Source organism: Hyposmocoma kahamanoa, unplaced genomic scaffold (assembly GCF_003589595.1).
Source record: "Hyposmocoma kahamanoa isolate Upper Pololo Valley unplaced genomic scaffold, ASM358959v1 64, whole genome shotgun sequence".
NCBI lineage: Eukaryota > Metazoa > Arthropoda > Insecta > Lepidoptera > Cosmopterigidae > Hyposmocoma > Hyposmocoma kahamanoa.
The window spans coordinates 21,214,611-21,221,810 of NW_020653852.1; the positions used below are offsets into that span (position 1 = coordinate 21,214,611).

General features: G+C 36.5%; 1 pseudogene; it reads left to right on the forward strand.

Annotated features, from left to right (window-relative positions):
- Positions 1-7,200, forward strand: part of LOC113230703 — a 407,414-nt pseudogene that overhangs the window by 363,693 nt on the left and 36,521 nt on the right.

Genomic DNA, 7,200 nt, shown 5'->3' on the forward strand with positions numbered 1-7,200 from the left:
AATTATTACGAATATTAACATTCATTCATTCATTTATTCGCTCATTCGTTCATTCACTCATTCCTTCGTTTGTTCATTAATTCTTTTACGCATTCGTTCAGTCATTCATGCAACGAAATGCCGAACGCGGCCACGACACGTAGCCTTGTAGAAACATCCTTTCAACCTTCTTTACTTGTCAGAGAAATCATACTGCGACGTGACTCCATGCATACGTCAGCAATTTTCGAGGCAATTTATGATACGGATAAAATGGCAGCTGTCGGAAATCGATGTACGCTTGCGCGATTTGAACTCACGTTTAGATAGCAGTTTGTGTACTGAGGTAATCTAACCATGAAAACGTGGCTTGTATATTGAACATCGCTTGGTTTAACCTGTTCCCATTTTAATAACAAAACATGAACTTGTACCATAATACCAAAATTCAACATAGACTAAAAAGGGGCAATTAATTCATAAACTCCATTTTGTCCACAGGCTGCACAGACAACGCAAATGGCCTTAGCCCAGATGGCGTCCAAGAGCTGGACTACACAGATGTGGACCTCGGCCTCACACAACGAGGGCCCCACTTCGACGTGGCCTACTCCAGAAACGTGACGGCCCTAGTCGGGAAGACCGCGCAGTTGAATTGTCGGGTCCATGATTTGGGGAATAGAACTGTAAGTATCGTGAAATTTCCTACTAGTTAAAGTCGTCTGATTAGGAGACCCTCCGAAATAAATGCCTCGTACGTGTGTCGAGGTCTTCAACAGTGGTTTCCCCGAATGACTTTCTTACGATATTCAATAACTTCTACACGTTAGATAACAAAAAAAACATAGAAGTCAACCGTTTAGGTCTTTCAGTTTGTTTCTATTATTAACCGAAAAAAAATGACGTGTTTTTTAATTCGACTGTTTTTTTTTTGTATGTGTGTTACGCAATAACACCATATTTGTTTGAAAGTGGGTCCTCAGGATTGGTCCCATTTAAATCTGAAGACAATATTCTACTTCATAGGGTGGCAAACTATGGGATGAATACGGTTTCGCGCATTTTCTTTTCAATATTTTTTTTTATATGTATAAAAAAAATATTTCAAATAAATATTGTACTTAGTGATCAGAACTAACTACGGCAAAAGATCCACAAGTTTTGAGGCAGTCCAAATCTTTAGCAAACTGCCCTCAAACGTCAGGGATGCGGTGATTCCGCTTAGTTTGTTTATATCTAAATTGTATAAACTTATTATTTAAGACCATTAACTACTGAAATAAAGATTGATTAGTATAATAATAAAAAGTATTTTATTTGATAATGTAAAATTTAAAATAGTAGAATTCTCAACAAATAGCATGGACTGGAATATTGTCAGTTATTAAGTTATCATGTAAGTTACAATTGTATCTCAAAGTATTACTTACCTATTTCTGCCACCAAGCAATAATGCCAGCATTACTGTTTTTCGGTTTTGAAGGGTAAGGGTGAAATTACAGGCGCATGGGATTTGTCAACTTATGTCTCAGGGTGACCGGCGCAATGGCGGTGCCCTTCAGATCTTTGCGATTTAAAGCTCTCAGTGGCACTGCAACTGTCATGGACAGGCGTGTAGCTTATCATCAGGCGCACGACTTGTTCGTCCCGTAATTTGATACTACAAAAAAAGTATCTTTGAACGTAAATGATAAACGAAGGAATAATCTGCTTTAACTGAGTAGTAGTATTTAACTAACTCGACGATTTCAAATGTAATTTGCTTATTTATGAAAAGAAATATTTATATATTTCATACATGGATTTGATCGAAATTTAAATTTGTCTTAGACGGCAAGATTTTCTTAACACATACAATCTTGGCCCTAAAACCGGTCCCTGATGAGCACTACTGAGTACTGAAAACGGCTAAAGTAAAAATCGTAGACAAAGCAACCTAAGAAGTGAGCTGCTGGCCAATTTTATAAAAATGGCAACTTTAGCAAGCGGGTAACGACTCTCAAATGTAGACGGATCATCTGGTAAGGTGGCCAGATTACAAATAAACAAAGACGACAAAAAGAGAGCGTCGATCGAATTGGCAGATCACCAACCGGAATGGGTAGACGATAATGTTAAGGCCGTTTTCTGATTTATCAGTGCGGTAGTGACGCAACATCAGTATGCGCGGTACCGAAAGTATCGAGTGTGACGTCGTGAGATCATGTCTTCCTCGAGTAACGAATACAATCGGGAAGCGCACCTTGAAATATAGGCGCTCGGTAAGCTTTCGGTACTGCATATGCCGAGCGTACAGAGCATCGCTATCGTACCGAAAAGTCAGGAAACGACCTAAGGTTAACAACAAGGACGATTAGCACAAGACTCTAAATGATGGCGTAAGAAAAAAGAGACAATTACCCAACAGTATGATTATATTGGCCGATCAACCCGTTGCCATGAAATGTGTAACAGTTTCGGAATATAGGGTCAATAATTATTCATACCGTGGTATAGAACCTGTAATTAGTAATAATCATTAAGGCTTAGTGAATAAAACTTGCATGTGTTTCAGTATCAATTTAGTTGTATGAAGTGGCGCTACTATAGCGCTTTTATAAGCGTCTAATTTGTAGGCGCCCAGCTCAGGTTCGTAAAAATAGTTTCATTTCCTACCTGAGTTTTTTTAGGTCTATATTTTGCATACAACTATATTCATAATTGATGTGGTAATTCGAAACAATGAACAACAGGAACATAAACAAAAACTTTAACAGCAGTTTGTAATATTATCGAGGTTAACAATTTTACAACTGTAAGTAACGGTTTGTGAGATTAGTAAACAGATCTAAAACAAATAACTTTTAACAAAATGCGAATTTGGTTTGCCCTCGCCAGTTTTGTTTGATATTTGAATTTGCTATTCACTATCGTATCTGAATGACCCAGTTGGCTAGTTTTTGTGTACTTTTGTGTACCGTAAAAGGTAACAAATTTGATTTCTATTCACAGTTGCAATATTTTATTTTTATTTTTTCGTTTATAAAGGTAAACAAAAAATATTCAGCAGTGGTACCATAGAGGAAGAACACCTGCTTCTGCATTGAGAAGTCGCCGTTCGAATTATTGCGATGTCATGTATATAACTTTTAAAATCTTTTTCTAGACAATAAGTCAAATTACATAGAATTAAATTATATGAATAAATTGTCTTCCTACCGCAAGGTGTCCAAGATGCTGGCAGCGTTTTCCGTTTGTATTGTGTATACTAATATGTCGGATGCCCTTGGGTATCTTAGACAGTCTATTAACTTTTTGAATAAAATTTTGTATAGATGAAGTTTACCGGAACCCCAGGTGTCAAGAGTTTCGACTCCAAAGGGTTAAAATAGGCAGCCCGAGCCGAGGCCTTATTACTCTTTATTCTGTATCTTACTTGAATTCAACTTTAGTTTCTAAATTACGTACAAATGTTAGTTTGTAGTAGCTTTATCTACTACTAATGGTAAAGGAAAATACCGTGAGGAAACTTGCTTGTCGAAGACGGTTCACCGTCCTCGGACAACGTGTAGTCTCTAGCCTGGATTGGCCCAGCGTGGTGGACTATGACCTTTCTAAAAAGGACTAACACATTTCTTTAAACGAGACTCGTGACCAGCAGTGGAATTTATAATGGCTTCATGATGACGGTGATGATGAACTAACTGACCACTTACGGACAATCCTGTAATAAAGATTTTACATTAACTAAACGCTCGAAACTAGAGGAATGTCTTGTATTACATACATGTACGTCCGCGTCCCATAGAGCGACATTTATATTTCACAATATTTCAAAGGGCTTTAGTCTACTAAAAGATTTGACGCAAGAAAGTCGGTGTCAATTAGTTTCTTTGGTTTTGCTCCGCCAAGTCCAAGGCCAGCAATGGGTATCATGTAAACGGGACAGAGCATTTCATAAACGCTTCCAGACCCTGGAAAAGACGCCCAGTTTTTAGCTACAATTTTTATAAAGCACACGATGAAAACATCAAAATTATGAATGATTCGTCCAAATCATGTACCTCTAACTGAAATGCATACTTAAACAGTTCCCCCAGGTATAGAACCCGACACGGTTCGCATTATCAATCACTGACTGGCCCTGTAGCCAAGAATCCTTTTACGACCATATGTATTCACCCCCTAAAAGCTAATGGTAAATACATACTTTATGCCTAAAACAAGGGAAAAATATGTCCTCCGTAATGGCGCACTAACAAAAAAAGTATTGACGAAGACGCCGCAAATACAAAGAAAATACACTCGTAAAAAGTCTGACATAGCTACCACAGGTTATTTGTAATTACAGTATATTTTCGATCCCCGCTATTGAAATCGTATAACCAGGCAAAGCTGCGGTGGATTAGGAACTGTCACGATGTCGTAGTATAAACGCTACTCCAATTTCGATTCCCTGAGCACCTAATTGAATTACAGCTACTATTCTAGTCGATATGACGCAACACGCTCGCTGTAAGGAAAATTTATATCGTACAACAAACGGATTTATTGAGAAAGGAAACCGCTGATAAAATGTTCAAGAAAGGTTTATTGCAGTTATACAAAAAAGGTTACGATGCAACTAAGGTTCGCTATGCTGTCCCGCAAAGGTGCAAGTAGTGACGTGCCATTTGATTTCTGTTTCAAATCCGATATCATATCGTTTTTTTATAAAAGACATTTGGCAACTGATGGCATTGACTGCGCTTCAGGACAAAAGGGCGAGCTAAAGGCTCTTTAATTGTATATAAATTTAAGTAATCCTTGTAGAACAGACCTCGGTTCGGGAGGCTACAGGATACATTCGCCAGAAGGGCGTGCTGTAGGAACGAGTACATGCTGAACTGGAGGCTGTTCGTCCTCGTCGGCGTGGACAGTCTTTTCGTGTGGAGTGTTAGTGTGCTGCGATCTGGTTGGCCTGTAACGTGGCGAGAACACACCGTGTCTTGATTTAGGTGAAGGAGATTTTGCAGTAGGCTGCTAATATCCTTGATTGCGCCATAGGACAGAAATATTTTCTGAGTCTTATATAAATTAATAATAATAATAAAGAGCTTTATTTATCTACATTTGCATAACAATTTAGTTACACATGTTGTGTAATTAAAAAGGAGTTTCAGCTTAAGTTGTTTTTCAGGCCCTACCTTTTTGAAAAAAACTCGCTACATTCCAATGACAGTATTTGTACGACGCGTCTCGAGTAGCTCCAAAAAATTATCACATAACTATAAATATACATATGTTATTATATAACTTAAAGTTAGAATCCTATTGTCACGATGGTACTAGTGCTAAATAAAACATTCCAATTACTCCAATTCAAAGTTTAGGCAGGGATGAATAGTACCTAAAAATAAAAATATAAGAATGTAAGCTACATCCAATTACTTGCCGATCTTTGGCTCGAAAGTAGCCAAAGCTTGCATTTTCTTTTGAAAGTGCAAGACGACTTAAATTTTAAATCAAATCGAAATCGAAAATGTATCATGTTAACACTTTACTAACATGTTTCATGATACAATTCATATCATCTAAATGTGACATTCGGTACTAAATCTGTAGTACTGGAGTTACAACGTATATTTACTAGGACACCATAAGGATACCAAAAAGGACAAGAGGTCCTCGATGGTCTTGTTGAGAAAATGTTCTCAAGAGACGGTGAAACAAGCAATAAACATATATACACAACACACACATAGAGAATACAATACAACCCAATATTTGCGTCACTAGAGACATAAATTATTCAATACAATGTCTGTATGTACCACAATTCCTAGACTTGAGTGTAGTACTTAGTTTAAAGAATCGAATTTATATCCTTTTACAGCACACAACGAAGTCGTCAAAATAACAATATTAAACACAACATTCTGAATTTAAATGTAAATAACGTGTCTCACTGCTGCGTATTGATTGGGTGATTCAAAGAGTTGTCTATCAAAGAAAAAATTGCCTCTCTCTCTCTGTCACCTTCAGTAGAATTGGCTTTTTAATATTACATGTGTGATGATGCGACCTCTTTCGTCATTCCACCTTTTTATCACCCATTTCTCTGGTTCCTGGTCACTTACTTTTGAAATTTTGAATCGTTCTGTAATTCCTTTCCTTCGTCACTCTTAAGGACTATCCACAGACATCAGGGCCGTACCTGGGACGTGGTCTAGGCAGCGTTAGTTGTTGTTTTTCTCATAATACAGGAAATTCTTAGTTTTTATTATTATTCATTATTCAACGGACAATATATAGGTTAAAAGGTTACTCTTACTCTAAGGTTGATCTTAATTGAATCGTAACACTGTCAACTTAATCTCTTTCTACAATACCCACAACGGAGAGATCTATTCCACTTATAAATTTAGAACGATCCAATGTTCAAAGCGTAAAGCTTAGTAGGTTGTTGTGGTCGTACATGTTATTGAGGAATTATCTTACTGCTTTTGTAATAAACTACATCGAAGCTCTCGAGTTACAACCCAAAGAGGATTAAGAGAGTAAATAATAAATTCATCCGGAAATATTCCGAAGTCTTTAATCCGAAAGTGAATGGTTCTGTGGAGTTTAATAAATTTATATGTAATATGGATCCTTTAACACTGCATTGAATTACTCATATACATTTGTATAAGTAAAACAATCCTGATGAAATTTAAAACACACAATAGTAGTACATATATGTAATCGTTCTGAATGTCAATTTAAATGAACAGTGGAACATCACCACAATGTTAGTAACGTATCCCTGTGTTTCTAAAGACAAATTTTCTCTTCTCAATTTCTAACGAAAATGTGCTACGGCTCCGTAGCAAATTGCTACGTTTATACGTTGTAGCAGTTACGCGTGTAGCTTTTACAAAATTGGGTCGAAGACGTAGGCTTTCAAAAGTAAATTTGTTATTTTCTTGTTAAAAAATAAGAATTTAATGTTGTCATCAAAGGGAAACTCTCGGAACGTTAATGCGATGCAAGCATAAAAAATACTGTAATAAAATATATCAAATGCTATTTCTTACAAGCAACTTTTTTGTACCTCCAGGCTGAATTTCACTTTGTATTTTTGTTTGTTTGTATTTTTAAAACATTTACAACTTAATTATTTTAATTACATACCAATGATTTTTTTTTTATATACCAACTGAACTGAATAGAACACGTATACTATACGATATATCTTTTTCAAATGTCTTCAATTTCGTT